The sequence below is a fragment of the Loxodonta africana genome, chromosome 3, assembly GCF_030014295.1.
Source record: "Loxodonta africana isolate mLoxAfr1 chromosome 3, mLoxAfr1.hap2, whole genome shotgun sequence".
Taxonomy (NCBI): domain Eukaryota; kingdom Metazoa; phylum Chordata; class Mammalia; order Proboscidea; family Elephantidae; genus Loxodonta; species Loxodonta africana.
Window position 1 is genome coordinate 77,673,094 of NC_087344.1, and position 18,398 is coordinate 77,691,491.

At 43.5% G+C, this 18,398-nt stretch overlaps 1 protein-coding gene across 6 annotated transcripts in view; it reads right to left on the reverse strand.

The window, feature by feature from the left end:
* Positions 1–13,963, reverse strand: part of SCMH1 (Scm polycomb group protein homolog 1) — a 199,966-nt gene extending 186,003 nt beyond the window's left edge. For 2 of the 6 annotated variants that reach the window (XM_064281804.1, XM_064281803.1), the window contains exon 1: positions 13,851–13,963. The gene's annotated coding sequence lies outside the window, so the exon portion shown is untranslated. Of the gene's footprint in view, positions 1–12,599; positions 13,286–13,850 lie in introns of those variants that run through there. The other 4 variants (XM_010595267.3, XM_023554588.2, XM_064281802.1 and 1 more) reach the window with 3 other exon arrangements.
* Positions 13,964–18,398: the final 4,435 nt, after the last annotated feature.

Sequence of the window (18,398 nt, forward strand, 5' to 3'; positions counted from 1 at the left end):
TCTTTAAAAAATAAATTTAATCCAGTCTGGAGACTTGCCAGAAGCCCCTTGAGGCAACTGCAGACACAGCAGGGCATCACAAAATCAGAGGTGGAAGTCTAAAGTTCTAAACCATCTAAGACAACTAGTTGTCTGCTCTCTTCTTAAATATCTCCAAGAACAAGTATGCTGGGTCTTATGTTTTCTATTATACTTTATAGGACCAAAAAACCCAAAACCAAACCCAGTCCCGTCGAGTCGATTCCAACTCATAGGACATAATGGCTAAAATAGCCTTTATGTCTATTATGCTTAAATGCCCCAGAGGAAAGTCAAAGTAAGCATAAGTGTAAAAAAATTATAATAGGAAAACACCGAGAGATGTGCCTATAAGCCAATGAGCAATAAACGTAACAATTAAAATGAATGTCCAATGTGTATATCCTCTAATTTGAAAAGCTACCAATTAACAGTAAATACTGAGGGGAAAAAATAATGCTGCAGCCCTTATATGCTTCAAATTTAAGGAAATTAGTACATGATGACTTGCAGCAGGACCAGAGGTTCACACAGCATGGGGGTCTTACAAAGGAGGTCATGGGAGGCCATGAGTCATTCTGGACGAAGCACAACATTTGGAATAAGAAGAACTTGTAAAGTCGTTGCTCTGACATATACTAGCCGTTTGACACTGGGCACAGTATTGAATCCATCTGCACCTCAGTTCTTATCAGAAATGGGGTTTATAATGATTTGGCATCCTAAATCATTATAAACCCCATTTCCTTCAATACTATGCAATTTAATTATTTATCCTTCCTCATCTCCTTGTCTCCCCTGTGCTACCTGCACTGTCCCTGAAACTCCTAGACAGTACTAGATACTAGCTCCTGGGGTGGACATCTACCACTATCATACTACTTACTACACTGAAATATAATTATCATTTTTGCCTCCTCCAGTAGGCTATGAATGCTTCCGCAGCACCAAGTATTTCCTATTTCTCTGTCTTCCAAGTGCCTAGCAGACAGTATATGTTCCAAAGAATGCCCCAATAAACTGCTGATAACTGAAACTATGATACTTCCGGAAACCCTGGTGGTGCTGTGGTTTAAGAGTTTGGCTGCAACCAAAAGGTCGGCGGTTCAGCTTCTTGGATACGCTATGGGGCAGCTCTACTCTGTCCTATAGGGTCACTATGAGTTGGAATCGACTCTACGGCAATGGGTTTATGATACGTCCTACCAAGAAACAGTTAGAATTGATCTATCCTACAAACTTTTATTTAAGTGAAGTCTGTAAAGTTCCAAGGATTTGAGAGAAAGGACAGATTTTCACTCTTAACTTTTCAAAGGCAACAGTTTTTTCAAATTCTCATATTTTCCATCTCAGCCTCCATTCACGAATTACCTATGTTGAGCTTTTTTTAAGACATAGACTTGGAAAGTTTATACAACAACCCCAGAAAGCAGTAACCTCTCCCTCTATCTCTGAACTTCTATCATGTTTATGCAGTTTATGAAGTGTTTAACTTTATATTGCTTGTCTAAGAGTTAGCTAAATATGTGTCTTAGCTTTCCCTCCTAGACGGAGCTCCCTGGGAGAAAGGGCTATTCTTATTCAACTCTGACTGATCAACTCTACGGTGAAAACAAGTGATTCATTCAACAATACTGAATGAATATACAATTTCTCTAAACCAGAAGCACCCTTCAGGAAGAAAAGTTTTCTTAAACAAACATGGGGAGAGGGATAGGAAAAGTGGCAAGAATGTTGAGGTTTAGTTTGAGACATATTAACTTTGAGGCACATCCAAGTAAAGCTATTTGTAGGTAGGTAAATAGATAATGTCTAACACTCAGGTGCAAACAGTAAACGCCCCCACTGCTAACCAAAAGGTTGGAGATTCAAGTCTACCCAGAGGTGCCTTGCAAGAAAGGCCTGGTGATCTACTTCTGAAAAAGACGCCACTGAAAACCCTAAGTCACCATAAGTCAGGATCAACTAAAGGCATCTGGTTTTTAACACTTAGAAGACAGATCTTGACTACAGATAGAAATTTGAGTCATCAGTATATAGATGTTACTGGAAACTAAGTGAATGGATGCAATTAATAAAGTAATGGAGAGAAGAGGGTGTAGCACAAAAGACAGGCAAGAGAATGTAAGTCCTCACTCAAAGAACACTTGAGGTGAAGTGGCCAGGGAAGAGCCAAAACACTGAAGTGCACCAAAGCTGATGGGGAAAAAAAATAATAAATTTGAGGAAGAAGGAATAATTATGAACGTGAAATGCTGCTGGTAGGGTCTGAAAATTGCCTTCCTGATGTTAGCAGCTAGGAAGTGACTGGCGACTCCAATCAGCATTTTCAGAGCTCTGACACGTACTGTGTGATCTGGACAAGTTTCTAAACCTTTAAATGTCAGTTTTCTTTATTTCTAAAATAAGGAGACTATTATAAACTTCTCATGAGTATTCTGAGGATTAAATGAGATGATATAAGTAGCAATAATAATAAAAGTAACATATATGAATGTAGCATACACAGCACTCCTACCATGTGCTAGACACCGTGCTCAGTTCTTTCATACAGATTACCTCACTTAACAAAAATCTTGAGACTAGGTACTATTATTATCCCCATTTTGAGATGAAGAAACTGAGGCTTATTCTTGAGTGATAGAGACTAAAGCCAGAAAGCTTTAGTGAATTAAGATATGAAAGTTTACATAACCTTAAGTTTATATAGTTCAAAAAGCTTGAGTATGAAGGGTAGGCAGGAGATTGAGTGGTTTAGGATTTAATTTTAAGGTTTCAAGAAAGGAAACTTCTAAGCAGATTTAAATACGAAAGGAGTCAGAAGAAAGAAAGGTTGAAGGCAAAGAAAGATGCAGTTCAGAAATTTAGCCTTAGGCAGAAGGAAGAACAGGAAAATACCGGTTTAGTTTCAAGTAACTCGGTTTGCTAGCAGGAGAGTGAGATAAATCTCCTCTAATGATTTCTACTTTTTCTTCTAAGTAGAAGTGAGGCTATATGCTGAGAATAAGAGGGTAAATGGGTTGGTCAGAACCCTGAAAAGAGAACAGGTTTGACATAAGACATCACAGAGATTAGGGCAACGAAATGACTAGGTATTGAAGGCCCAAAGGCAGCAATCTGTATCATCTGGGGTTTCTCCAGCAGGGCTCAGTAGAGCTAGTACAGGCAAGAGGAGAGAGGTTAGTTTGATTCAACAAGATTTGGGACTTTGCCCAGACAGAGAAAAAAGGGCAACAGGGCAAGGGAATAGAGGATGATGGCAAGAGAATGACTGAAGTTAAGTGATAGGCTAAGAAAAATTAAGCTAGATAAGGGAGGAAATGAAAATAGGTCTCCATGTGGCCAAAGAACAGAACTAGTGGGGATAATCAAGGGTCTGACAGAAGGAGAGATTTTGAACAAACTTGCATGTCTTCCTTTATAAATCAGAGATGGAGCCTCTCTGGGTGATAACAAGACCCATGGTGTGGTGGTGGGCCTAATTGGTTTCAGAGAACAACTGGAAAAGTGAATGGAGATCACTTGAGTTGAAGAGGTAAAGAAAATGAAGTTCTGACGTGCTGGGAAAAAATCATCCCTGTGAATACTGATGTCACTCAGAACAAGGGTAGAACTTGGTGTGGAAATGAAGTGTGTGCCAGGACCCAAATGATAAAGAGAAGTTCTTTAGATAAGAAGAGTGAAGGTAGTAGAGCCCCTATGCCAGAGAGTACAGGGGCTTTAAGAAGATGGAGAAGTAATGGTCTGGAAACACAGGTTTGTAAAAAAAAAAAAAAATACAGTCACCCTCACCTCTCTCCTTTGGAATGTGAGCGGTATAGAAAAGTAAGCAGCATCCATTTAAAAGACTTCCAGGTCATCAACAGATGACTGCAGAAGCAAAAATATAGACAATGGAATATTATACAGCCATAAAGAGAAATGAAGTTCAGATACATGCCACGACATGGCTGAACCTTGAAAACATTATGCTAAGTGAAGTATGTCAGACACAAAAAGACAAATATTATATGATCCCACTTATATGAAATTCCAAAATAGGCAAATGTATAGAGACCAAAGTAGGTAAGTGGATACCAGGGGCTGGGGATAGGGGGGAATGGGAAGTTAGTTATTGCTTAATGGGTAGTGAGTTTCTGTTTGGGGTGATGAAAAAGTTTTGGAAATAGTGGTGATGGCTGGACAACATTGTGAATGTAATTAACGTCACTGAATCGTGCACTTAAAAACAGTTAAAATGGCAAGTTTTATGTTATATTTTACTATAATACATTTTTTAAACGGGGGTAGGTGGATCCAGAGCAAGTGATAGGTAGGCTCTCCAGGACTCGGGAGAGCGCCTGGCTTCCATTTAAGGTCAGGACATAAAAAATATTCAGTAAAATGGGTAACTGTAAGGAACAACAGTTTCAGAGAACAAGTGGAAAAGTTTAAGAGGTAACAAACAAGCAGGGCTGGGAAAGAGAAAGAGGAAGCCAGATCAGCATAGGAATAACAGTACAGGAGAGGACAGATGATTAGCAGGTTTATCCGGCCATAAAGCTATCAAAGAATTAGTCGTAGCAGTTCCCTGGTGGCTAGGGAGTTAGGGCTAAAGTCTTGAAAATGGTTTGATTAATTTTCTTCATTTACAGATTTGGGGAAGGTGTGTGGTAAAATTAGTTCCTTTATGCAGTCTTTGGCCTTGGTTCTTTGAAGAAAAAAAAAGTTTGAGAGATTTTTCTTCTAAACCCAGAGGACTTACATTTGCCCTGGTTTTCTACCCTTTGTCCAGGTTGATGGACATTTCCTGGGTAAGCTGTAAGCAACTTGTGGTTTGATATTATTTGTTTGGCCCTGGGCTGGGGCCTGCCCTGTGATTGGTCTATTTTATGCACCTTGCAGGAATTAATCAATATACTTATGTAAATGAAGTAACTATAATTAAATATGTAAATGAAGTATCTGTCATCTACCAACAGGGGACTGGTCAGTTTGCAGCCCTGGTGGGAGGGGCGTGCCTTGAAATTAATGAGGAGGTTGCTTACACACCTACTCCCCTCACTCGCCAACTATCACATTATCCGACGTTTCGCATTTACAACAATAGTAAAAAATCTGTTGTTGCTGTTAGGTGCCGTGGAGTTGGTTCTGACTCATAGCGACGCCATGCACAATAGAACCAAACACTGCCCAGTCCTGTGCCATCCTCACAATTATTGCTATGTTTGAGCCCAGTGTTGCAGCCATTAATGTCAATCCATCTCGTTGAGGGGCTTCATCTTTTTTGCTGACCCTCCACTTTACCAAGCATAATGTCTTTTCCAGGAACTGGTCCCTCCTGATAACATGTCCAAAGTATGTGCACAAAGTCTCGCCATCCTTGCTTCTAAGGAGCATTCTAGCTGTGCTTCTTCTGAGACAGATTTATTCGTTCTTTTGGCAGTCCATGGTATATTCAATATCCTTTGCTAACACCATAATCCAAAGGTTATCAATTCTTCTTCAGTCTTTCTTACTGTCTGGCTTTTGCATGCATACGAGGTGACTGAAAATACCATGGCTTGGGTCAGGTGCACCTTAGTCTTCAAAGTGACATCTTTGCTTTATAACGCCTGAAAGAGGTCTTTTGCAGCAGATTTGCCCAATGCAATATGTTGTTTGATTTCTTGACTGCTGCTTCCATGGATGTTGGTTGTAGAATCCAAGAAATAAGGAAGTCCTTGACAACTTCAGTCTTTTCTCAGTTTATCATGATGTTGCTTGTTGGTCCAGCTGCAAGGATTTCTGTTTTCTTTACGTTGAGGTGTAATCCATACTGAAGGCTGTGGTCTTTGATCTTCATCAGTCTAAGTGCTTCAAGTTCTCTTCACTTTCAGCAACCAAGGCTGGGTCATCTGCATGTTGTAGGTTGTTAATGAGCCTTCCTCCAATCCTGATGTCATTTTCTTCTTCATATAATCCTGCTTCTCAGATTATTAGCTCAGCATACAGACTGAAGAAGTATGGTGAAAGGATATAACCCTGATGCACACTTTTCCTGACCTTTAACCATGCAGTATCCTCTTATTCTGTTTGTAATACTGCCTCTTGGTCTATGTACAGGTTTCGCACGAGCACAATTAAGTGTTTTGGAATTTCTATTCTTTGCAATGTTATTCAAAATTTGTTACGAGCCACACAGTTGAACACTTTTGCCTAGTCAATAAAACACAGGTAAACATATTTCTGGTATTCTCTGCTTTCAGCTGAGATACATCTAATATCAGCAACGATATCCCTCGCTCCACGTTCCTCTTCTGAATCGGTTTGAACTTCTGGCAGTTCCCTGTTGATGTACTTCTGCAACTGCTTTTGAATGATCTTCAGCAAAATTTTGCTTGGGTGTGATATAAATGATATTGTTAAATAATTTCCACATTTTGTTGGATCACCTTTCTTTGAAATGGCCACAAATATGGGTCTTTCAGCCGGCTGGCCAGGAAGCTGTCTTCCAAACTTCTTGACATAGATAAATGAACACCTCCAGCGCTGCATCTGTTTGTTGAAATATCTCAGTTGATATCCTGTCAATTCCTGGGGTCTTATTTTTTGCCAATGCCTTCAGTGCTGCTTGGATTTCTTCCTTCAGTACTCTTAATTCTTGATCATATGCTATCTCCTGAAATGGCTGATCATCAACCAATTCCATCTGGTACAGTGACTCTGTGTATTTCTCCCATCTTCTTTTGATGCTTCCTGCGTTGTTCAATATTTTGCCTGTACAGTCTTTCAGTATTGCAACTTGAGGGCTTGAATTTTTATTTCAGGTCTTTCAGTTTGAGAAATGCTGATCATGTTCTTCCCTTTTGGTTTTCTAACTCCAGGTCTTTGCACATTTCATTATAATACTTTGTCTTCTTGAACTGCCCTTTGAAATCTTCTATTCAACTCTTTTATTTAATCATTTCTTCCATTTGTTTTAGTTAGTCTACATTCAATAGCAAGTTTCTGAGTCTCTTCTGACATATATTTTTGGTCTTTTCTTTCTTTCCCATCTTTTTAATGACCTTTTGCTTTCTTCATGTATGATGTCCTTGATGTCATTCCACAATTCATCTGGTCTTCAGTCATGAGCGTTCAGTACATCAAATCTCTTCTTGAGATGATCTCCAAATTCAGGTGGGATATACTCAAGGTCATTTTTTGGCTCTCATGGACTTGCTCTAATTTTCTTCAGCTTCAACTTGAACTTGCACATGAGCAATGGATGGTCTGTTCCACAGTCGGGCCCTGGCCTTTTTCTGACTGATGATATTAAGCTTCTCCATCATCTCTTTCTACAGATTTAGTTGATTTGATTCCTGTGTTTTCCATCTGTCGAGGTCCACGTGTATAGGTGCTGTTTGTCCATATGTATAGTCTGCACGCATCTGTCAGTTTGTCCTACTGTGGTGGCTTGCATATTCCTGTGATGCTGGAAGCTATGCCACCAGTATTTCAAATATGAGCAGGGTCACCCATGGTGGACAGGTTTCAGCAGAGCTTCCAGGCTAAGACAGACTAGGAAGAAGCACCTGGCCGCCTACTTTTGAAAAAATTTGCCAGTAAAAATCTTATGAATAACAGTAAAAAATCTACTATCCAACTATCTTGTGTATTAACGATGCATGTCTGGCAGCAATGAATGCTGAGGTGTGGGGCGAGAGTAACAATGGCTGTGATGGTTAAAGTTATGGGTCAGCTTCACTGGGCCCTCTCAGTGGTTTGGCAGTTATGGAATGATGTAATTTAGCAGCTATGCAATGATGTAATTTAGGAGCTATGTAATGATGTAATTTAGCAGCTATGTAATGATGTAATTTGGTAGCTATGTAACGATGTAATTTGGTAGCTATGTAACGATGTAATTTAGTAGCTATGTAATGATGTAATTAGGCAGTTATGCAATGACGTAGTCACCCTCCATTTTGTGATCTGATGTGGTCGTCCTTCATTTTCACATAACACCAATTTTCACAAAACAACCTGGTCTTTGGAACCTAACCATGTCGATAAGTAAGGATTGTGTGTATATGCAGCCAGTCCCAAAGAGGTTTGGGTGAAGAAGTAGAAGAAAAGAGACAGAAGCAGCAGATACAGAGGAGGCAAGAGACCTCCTGAAAAAGCTACAACACAGGTCAAGGGCTGTAGCGCTGAAGACAGAGAAAGGCCTGCAAGGGGCTCTGAGGCAGAGCCAGTGGTAACAGGCTTGAAAGAGGTCCTGTTGCAGAGTTGGTAGTGACGACAGAAACCTGCTACTAGGAATGCAGCTAAGAGAGCTGAAGAAAATGCTACACTGGCTATGAGCTGGGTCAGTTAGCAGTGAAGAGGCTGACAGCAGGAAGGCTGAAGGTAGAGAGGCCTGTCTTCAGGGGGCTGAGAGTGGGCCAGCACGGCAGAGAGTAGGGCCTGCTTGCTTTCATGGCCAAGAGGAGCACTGAGACAGCTGTCCTTCACTGAAGAAGGGAGGGATGTGCTTTGCACATCAGGGAGGCCTTCCAGACTTCACCTACATGCTTCCTGACCCTGAACCTGCATTGTAGCCTGTTGAACCTGACCCCCAGTTGCACCTTGTTGCTTCCTTAATGAACCACTTAAGTCCAAGTATGGTCTGTGAGTTCTCTGTGGCCACTGTAACGAATTATCGAACCTAGCAGAGCAGGGTGCCATGGGAGGGACAGCTCCTGTCAGAATTGGTAAAAAGGTTGGAGAGTGGAAATATGTCTAACTTCCACTGAGTAGGAATCAGCTTTGTGCTGATGGTGATTCTCATCATTCCCCCATGATGACAGACAGGATCTGATCCTACTATTATCATTTCACATGGTGTGTGCAACCATGGAGTACCTACTAAATGACTGGCATTATGTGAAGTACTTTACACAAACTGTATCAAACTTTACACCTTCCTTCGTTTTATAAATGAGGGAACTGAGACTCATAGAGATAAAGTGACCTGCCCACGGATATATAGCTAATTTTTAGTGGCAGTGAGGAACCCAGGCTTCTTTTCAAATCTAAACTACCGTGGTAAAATGGAAAACACAGAATTCAAAATGAGAGCATCTTTGGTCACTTTTCACCTGTGAGATCTTGTACATTTCTTAACTCCGCTAAGCCTATCCACCAAATGAAGTTATCAAAAAGATCAAACAACTATAAAACAAATCTTAGTAGTTATTTTTTTAACCTAAAATTGGCCTATATGGGAACTTAATTTCAAACGTGTAATTTCTTTCCCATTTATTTTAAACAAAAATCCAAAGCTTTTGAATTAATGCTTGTAAATTTTACAGGTAGGAAACTGAGGTAGGGAGCAAGGACATACAATTTACGGCTGTCTAGTACCCCTAGATAGAGCCTTGGTGGCACAGTGGTTAAAGCACTTGGCAGCTAACTAAAAGGTTGGTGACTTAAAGCCACCAGCCGCTCTGTGGCAGAAAGATATGGCAGTCTGCTTCCATTAAGATTTACAGCCTCAGAAACCCTATGGGACAGTTCTACTCTGTCCTATAGGGTCACTATGAGTCAGAATTGACTCGATGGCAATGGGTTTGGCTTAGTTTTAGTGTCCCTAGAATCAAGTCCAAACTTCATAGTTTCCAAGCCTTAATACTATGGCTCTAGCCCATCTCTCTAATCCTACCTCTCACTACTGACTTACACAAATAAAACATTCAAACCTGTGGTGACTTTCAATTTTTAACGCACCCTACCCTATGTTTCCTCTACTTTGTATCTTCACCTAAATAATTCATTGAATTTGTTCTCTAAGACCCAAATGAAATTCATCAGTACGACGTCTACCCTTGTTTTCAAATGTTGAGAAATGGTACCTCCCTCCTCGGAACCCCTATATCACTTTGTTTTTACCTAGAGTACTAATTAAATTCTGCCTTATAGTTTAGGTAAGCATGAAAATGTTTCATTTCTGCTAGCAGGGCATGCAGTCCATTCTTCTAGCAGTGTACAAGTTTCTTAAAGGTAGGGGGAAGGGAACTAACATTTACTTAGCATCCATGAAGTACCAGTTACTTTTCTAGTGATTTTATATGTATTATTTCATATAATCATTGTGACACTTTATGAAGTAAGAATTTATTTTTTATAGATAAGGGCACTGATGCTCACAGAGGTTAAGCAATTTGCTTACAGTTATAAGGCTAGTAAGTGGCAGAGCCTGGATATGAATTTTAGTCTTTGTAACCCCAACGCCTAGGCTCTTCCCACTATACTCCTGCCAGAAACCATAGGTATACCCTCACTGCTTTACCTGATTGTTTCCTATCCACCCCCTGATCGTCTGAGGAAAAACCTCCACTACTTTTTGCCACCAAGTATTAGCAGAAAGAATTCTATATAGGGTATTTGCCCTCCTACTTTCTAGGACTGAGAACAGTCTCTTCAGAACAAGCAGTGATTAATATGAGTCCTGAATAAAGATGAAAAGATCAGAACTCTGCTTCCAGAAAGGAAAAGTCAAAAACCATTACTTTTCCACTCCTGTGTTCAAAAACTCCTCCTCCCTGAGGTCTATGCAACCTGGCTATATCACACTCTATCCCTCCCCCCTCATCTGTCATCTACCACCCTCCCGATGAAACCCTTATTTTCACTGTACCTGGGTCACAATCTTCCTCTTTTCCCCACATACTTTCATCCTAAATCACTAGCCACATAGATGACTCATTCAATACATTAGCTTCACAGTTCCTTGTCACACTCATCTCTGCTCTACTTAAGCTACCCATAGAATGGTTCTACATCAGACAACTTAACTCCAATATTCCACTTTCTGACCACAACCTCCTTTTATTCTAGCACACTCCCACTGCCTCATTGATCTAAGAGAGTATATTTTCGAGCCCAAAACTGAACTTGTCGTCCAGTGTTCCGTGTTAATGTCACCCTAGTCACCTAAGCCAAAAACCTCGGCATCATGCTGGACCCCTTACCCTCTCACCCACACATCCAGTCAATCACAAAGCCTCACACACTTTCTCAAATTCATTTCTTTCTTTTCATCCCTATGACCACAGAAGGATCTTTTTAAAATGTTACTTCAACATGCCAAATAAAAACATTCCAGCGATTCAATTACTGAATTAAAGATACTTATTTTTTTTTTTTTTTATGTATATATAAGGTCCACCATGACCTGGCATCTGCCAGTATTCTGAGCCTTACAACTTACCCCTTAGATCTTCAGTGTTGTATTCTTAGCGGTCCCAAACTGCTTTATTATGCAAGCCATTCCTTTTCTCACACTGATGCCTTTGCTTAAGCTATTTTCTCTGTAGCACACTTTCTACTCATCTTTGCCTGGCATGCTCCTACTTACCATTAAAGATTTGGGTCAGGTGTCATCTCTTGTCAAAGCCTGCAGTCAACTCTTAAGCTAATCTAACTGTCTTCACCTTTGGGCAACCACATATCATATGCATAGCTCTCAACTTCTATTCTGATGTGATCTATTTTAGCATCTAATTTACCAACTCCATAAGGATTGAAAATGAGTCTTTGTATACACAACTAAACGCAGTATGTACCATGGTGCCTGACACATAATAGGTATACAAGTGTAGAATATATTAAGTTTAAATTTTCAGTGGAATATTCACACCAGTTTTTTTCTCACAGAGTTTAGTATCCCCTGCCTTTAACTCTATGCCTTTTGAAGGGGAAGAACCATTGCCTTTCTTGGGTCTGTATAGTTCTGTATAAAATGGTAGTATACAAATTTTTAGCCAACTTACATAAAAGAGAAACAGAATTTGCATAAACATATCAAAAATCAAAACATATGTGTTGTGAATTTCAAAGCCATTGACCAATTTGAAAAATGAAGACATCAAAGACAAAAATAAAGAACCAATTCTACTGCTGGTATGTGCTTGTCCACATCTACGGTATAAACAGTGAAACTCTGCTTAGAACTTGAACAGTCCTGGATATGAGAGCTTGGCATTTTATCTACAAGGCCATCACATCTCTGCTGGGCTCAAAAAATTACTAACCTGCAGGGTGGCTTACGTAGAGATTTAGAGGGTTGGTAAAAGATCCTTTTTAAAAACAACCCCATATACCACCAAGGTTAAGGGAAGAAAAAGCAAGTAAAAAAATACTGCTGGTAAGTGAGCAATGAAAAGTGATCTTTTTCATAGTGATTTTGGGCCTTCTGCTGGCAGTCAGAAATAGAGCAAAGAGTTCAGTGTAATAAAGCATCTTCCTCTCCAACTAAATATTAAATTGTGCCTTGGCACCAAACAAGGTATCAATCTTTTGTCAGAGTAAAAATAATAAACTCTTCTGTTGGCATAGTGCTTTGCACTTTAAAACTCTTTGATATATATTAATTCATTTGATAAAGTGCTCATGGACATTAAAAAGGGGGGACCCATAAAATAGGATGAAACAGGACCTCTTTTACTTCTCTTGAACAAACAGTAGTAGTAGTAGTAGACATCCTTTTTTTTCTTAAGTTCAAAAACACATCACAGAAATAAGGAAGGGAATAGAGTAGTACTTTTTATTTAAGCAGGTCAATTCTTGGGGCCAAAGAACTTCTCAGAGAAACTTACCTAGGTTTTGTCACCTTGCTCACATTAAGAAGCTTTCCTTTAAAGAGGATATAGAGCCCAACAAGAGAAGAGGTCAGAGAGCCACAGCATATGACGGATAACTGAAGGAACTGGAATTGGTGGGCAGAAGACAAGGCTCGGGGGACTCGGCAACTATCTTCAAATATCCGAACATCTGTCCACAAGGGAAAAGAATTTGGAAGAATAGAAGGCAGGTGTTTCTTTCAACCTGAAAAAATTTCTCAAAACCAAAGCCGTCCAGGAACAAAATGGGTTTCCTTGGGAAGCGATTTGTTTCCCATCATCAGAGGTGTTCAAATAGGTTGGTCAAATTACTACGGTGGTTTTTGGGATTTCAAAGATACTTTGGCATGGGATGGAAGAGACGAACCCTAAGTGACTTTTAAATTCCCTTCCAGTCCGGAGATATTCTCGGGTTGACCCATCACCTGGAAGCCCCTTTCGCTCGTCTAGGTGTGGCCCACAGCAGAGCCCACGTGTCCAGCCCTCCCGGCCGCCTGCTCATGGCGGTGTCCCGCTAAGGTTTGAACCTGCTCACCCCGCCGGTTTCCGGCCGGGCTCCGGGGCAGGCGGCACACTGAGCTGTCCCGACGCAGCTCTCGCCGAGGGAGCCCGGCCCGGAGGGAGTCCGGCCCGGAGGACGGCTGCTGACAGCTCCAGGCCCTTGGCGCCTCCGACCCTCGCCGGGCCACATCGGGTGCCGGACTTCAGGATTTCGGTCCCCGCCGGCGCTGGTGTCCGAGCAGACCGACAGACATGCACGCCAGCTCCCGGCCCTCCGCTCAAAGCCAAGCCTCCCCGGCCGACGCCAGCCCCGCCGGCCCGCGCACAGCGATCCCCGCGCTGACAGCTCCGCGGAGCCGGCCTCCAAAGGTTCCCTGTCCTTGGGTTTCCCGCGCCGGGGCCCCAGGGGCGTCCCTACTGCGTCAGGGCCGCCGGCCGGACAGTGGGCCCCGCCAGTCCGGCCGCAGATGCAGAGCCGCCCGCCAGGGCTCCGGCCCGGCTGACAGCGGCCGGAGGAGGGCTGCGGCCGTGCGCGGTCCCGGCAGGCAGGCAGACCCCGACGGCGACCCCGAAAGACCGGCCGCCTGACACCCGGGCCTGGAGGGGCGGGGGCAGCGGCCAGGCAGGTCGCGCCGCCGCCTCCTCTCCCGGGGCGGCCCCCGGCGGCCCAGGCCCCTCAGGTCTCGGGGTTCCCTGGCAAGCCGAGGCGGTGGCAAAGACGCTTACCTGCGGGCGCGGCGGCAGCGACGCGGGGCGCTGCGAGGCTCACTCCCTTCCCGCCGCCATGTTTCCGCTGCGCAGGGAGGGAGGACGGGAGAAGGGGGAGGGCGCGGGCGGCTCCGGAGAGCGCCGGCGGCGGTGGGGGGTCGACCGAGGCGCGGCGGAGGCTGAGGCGGGGGCAGGGCGCGGGGGCCACCCTGCCTCCCTCCCTCCCTCCCTCCCTCCCGGCCCCGCCCCGCCCCGCCCCGGCCACCCCGCCCCGCCCCGCCCCGCCCCGCCCCGCGCCTCCCGCCCTGGGGCGGCGCGCCTCGGCCGTTGGGCTCGCGCGGGGGGCTGGGCGGCGGGCCGGGTGGAGGGCGCCTCCGTGCGGACTGGCCCGGGCAGCTCCCGCGGTACCCACCCTCTGCCCGGTGGGGGGGCCAGGCCAGCGCTCGGACCGGTCCCCCTGTCCGCATGCACGCAGGGGTAACCCGAAGCCTGGAAAGGGCTCGGGGACACGGGCTCGGGTTCCAACCCCGCCGCTGCAGATAACCCGCTCTGAAACCTCGAGTAAGACCCGTTGTTGGAGATGCGCGACCGAGAGCGGTCAGGTCTTGGCCGCTGCGCGGGAGCCTCGGGCCGAGCCCAAGAAAGGCGAAAAGGGGTCCTTCCGGGGGCTCGAATCCCTGCCCTAGTGATGACTGGCTTTGGGATAACCTTGAACGAGTGACCTCGCAGCTCTACCCTGGGCCAGATGAGGGCCCTCATCTCAAACATGATAGTACTTATTTCGGAGGATTGTTGTGAATCAAATTTGGAGTAGTGCCGGGCACGTAGAAAGTAAATGCTCAATAAGTTTCCACGGTGCCTTCATTGATTGACCCATTCAACAAGTACGAATTGAGTTCCTTTATGTGCCAGGCACTGCACGGGTCATTCATTCAGTGCTTATCAGCACTCGTTGCTGCACTCTTCTGTTTAATCACTACACCCACCCTGTATTATCCGGATTTCACCAGTGAGGAAGCAGAAGCTCCAGGAGGTAAAGTTGCTTGTCCAAGATCGCCCAGCTAGTAAACGAGAGGAGATTCCTGAAGGGAGTAGTCAGCTCTGTTAGAGTGGGTCAAAGGAGGTAGCCCAGAGGCAGACACATTCAAGCTGGTTCTTGAGAGAGTTTGCACAGGGAAAGCTAGTTTTCTGGCAGAGGGAAAGTGTACGCAAAGGCATACAGGTATGATACCCTATGGCTGGATATGGAAGTCATGCTGGTAGACCTGGGAGGAGGCAGTGGGAGTGGAGAAGAGGGAAGTTTGGAGGCAGATTATTTTAACCAATTACTAACCCCTCTGAACCTCCTGTGTCATTTTGTCGTACTTTGGTGGCTTGTGTGTGTAGCTATGAGGCTGGAAGCTATGCCAGTGGTACTTAACTTCACAGCAGAGTGACTTATAGTGGACAGGTTTCTTCGGAGCTTCCAGACTGAGACACACTAGGAAGGAAGGCCTGGTGATATACTTCTATGAAAACTCTATGTATAATAACAGACAATTGCCTGATACAGTGCTGGAAGACAAGCCCCCCAGGTTGGAAGGTACTACACAAGAGCCACAGCAGTGGACTCAAACACACCCATGATCGTAAAGATGGCACAGGACTGGGCAACGTTTAATTCTGTTATACATAAGGTTGCCATGAGTCGGAGCTGCCTCAACGGCAACTAACAGCAATGGGTACAGTGATGACGATACTGAAGTTAGAGAACAAAAGGAGGCCACCTCATGGAAGGAGGGCCTTGCATGTCTGGATAAAGAACTTAGAATTATTTTGTAAGCCAATTGTTTTCAACGTGCAGTACAGGGACCCCTGGGTGTCCCTGAGAGCCTCTCCGGGATCAGTGAACTCAAAATTATTTTCATAATACTAAAGGTTATTTGGCTTTTTCATTCTCATTCCCTCATGAATGTAGAGTGAAGTAGTCCATAGGATATAGGACATATGATATTGCAACAGATTAAATGCAGAAACAGATTTTAGAATCCAACTGTTTTAAGCCAGGCATTAGAGATTGCACAAACGTTAAAAAAAAAAAAACAAAACAACCCTGCTCTTATTGATTTTTTGTTTTAGAAAACTTAGTTATTTTTCATTGAAAACATGTTAACACATAATGGGTTTACTGTAATTTTTAAGCAAATTAAAAAAACTTTAAAAATTTTCTCAGTCTTACTTTCTAATCGATGGAAATGACCAGCCACACATACAAAAGCTCTTCGAGGTCCTCAGTAATTGATAAGCGTGAGAGGGGTCCTGAGACCAAAAGATTTACAAATGCCTGCCATAGGTACAAGTAATAAGAAGCTATTGGAGAGTTCTAAGCAGGGAGATGACTTAATCAGATTTGCATTTCAGAAAGAGCTTTTCAAGACCCAAGCTAGTCCTTGAGGAATGAATTCACAAGGTCCAGGCATTCCAGGCAGAGGGATAGAAACACAAAAGGGAAGGGCTGGTAAGCAACAGAGCTAGGACCCAAATGACTCTAGTCTCTTTATTTCTGATTTGGTATCGCCTTGCCATCTGATGGAGTCCTGGGTGGCGCAAATGGTTAAGCCTAAAGATCAGCGGTTCAAAGTCACCCAGAGGTACCTTGGAAGGAACACCTGGCCATCTGCTTTCGAAAGGTCACAGTCTTGTAAACCCTATGGAGCGGTTCTCCTTTGCACACATGGGCTTGCCGTCGCTTGAAATCAAATCCGTGGCAACTGACAACAAAAACAATGTCCCTGACCTGTAAGCACCAGGGCATGTACCCCACTTTATACCTTTATTTCCACCCTGCTTTGTGTAGTGAGGGTTCTGATTCTGTTTCTGACCCAGTGTACCTACCTTTCTGCTGCTCATTTTCTGAGAAGCGTCAAGTCAGAGAGGCAGATGAGAGGAAAAGAAGAGGTTACCAATGACAATGTGGGCATGGGAATCGTGGCAGGGGGTCCCCCAACACTACACAGCCCAGGGCATCCTTCAAAGACTTCTAGGGCTCTTGAAGTGAGTGAGAAGGAAAACAATTGTGTCAAAATCTCTGCTAGCCGGGAAGTTTCATTTGGAGATAAACTCCCCAGAGGGTGTATTCCTTTAACATAAAAAATAAAATTTAAAAAAAGGTATCCATTTCAGATGAAAATCTATTAAAGATATAAACTCTCTAACCATTCTAAGGAAACCCTGGTGGTGTAGTGGTTAAGTACTACAGCTGCTAACCAAAGGGTCGGCAGTTTGAATCTGCCAGGCGCTCCTTGGAAACTCTACGGGGCAGTTCTACTCTGTCCTGTAGGGTCACTGTGAGTCGGAATCGACTCAACGGCACTGGGTTTGGTTTTGGTTTTTTAGCCATCCTAATTTAGATATACAGAAATAAATTTAATATTTTCTTGACCCATTATGAACATGAATTGGTAGCTATACCAGACTTTATTATTAAGAAATCCTCTTGAGCTCTTCCAGAGTGAAGGACTACCTTCCTCCTCATTAAATGACCCCAGAATGTTATGTGTTGAGGTTCTCGTGAGGGTTTCTTAAAGTTTCTGGTTGTGAACTGCCACTCTTCTTACTGTCATTTTCCCTTATCCCTTTTATACCTGCTTCTAATCTGCTGAGGAAACTCTGGGAGTGTAGGGGTTAAGTGCTATGGCTGCTAACCAAAACGTCGGCAATTCAAATCCACCAGGAACTCTATGGGGGAAGTTCTACTCCGTCTTACAGAGTTGCTATGAGTCGACTTGACGGCCACAGGTTTGGTTTTTGGTTTTGGTTAATCTGTTAAAGCTGACACAGTAAATAATCAAAGTTTACTGGAATCTTATCAAATAGCCCATCACAGAGCAAAAGTCTGAGTGACTGTCCTGGGATAAAACACTGGCAGTAGAGTGAGTGGTTGATTATGAGCTATGGAGATAGCCTTAACATCTCTGCCTTCAGTTCCCTCCTCTGTAAAATAGGGATAATCATACGTGGTACCTATCTCATCAAGTTCTTGAAAGGATTAACTCAAAACATTCAGCTAATATCATCAGCCCTATCCCCAAACCTGTTTTTTCTTAGTTTCAGTTACATCAGACAATTCCATATGGAGTCCTGAAACACCGCAGGTTCAAAAACCAAACTCATGGCTTTCCATCTTAAACTTTTTCTTTTTATCTGTGTTTTCCACTGCAGGTAATGGCAAAACCAGCCTCCCAGTCACCCAGGCTTAACACCATGGTTGTCGTTGTGTGCCGCCTAGTCAATTCCATCTCACCCTATAGACAAAGTAGAACTGCCCCATAGAGTTTCCTGGGCTGTAATCTTTATGGGAGCAGATTCTCAGGTTTTTTCTCCCATGGAGCCACTGTCCTTTCAGTTAGCAGTCAAGTGCTTAACCATTGCACAACAAGGGCTCCTTAAAAACCATGGTAGTGATTTTTTTTTTTTAATAATTTTTATTGTGCTTTAAGTGAAAGTTTACAAGTCAGTCTCTCACACAAAAACCCATATACACCTTTCTACACACTCCCAATTACTCTCCCCCTAATGAGACAGCCT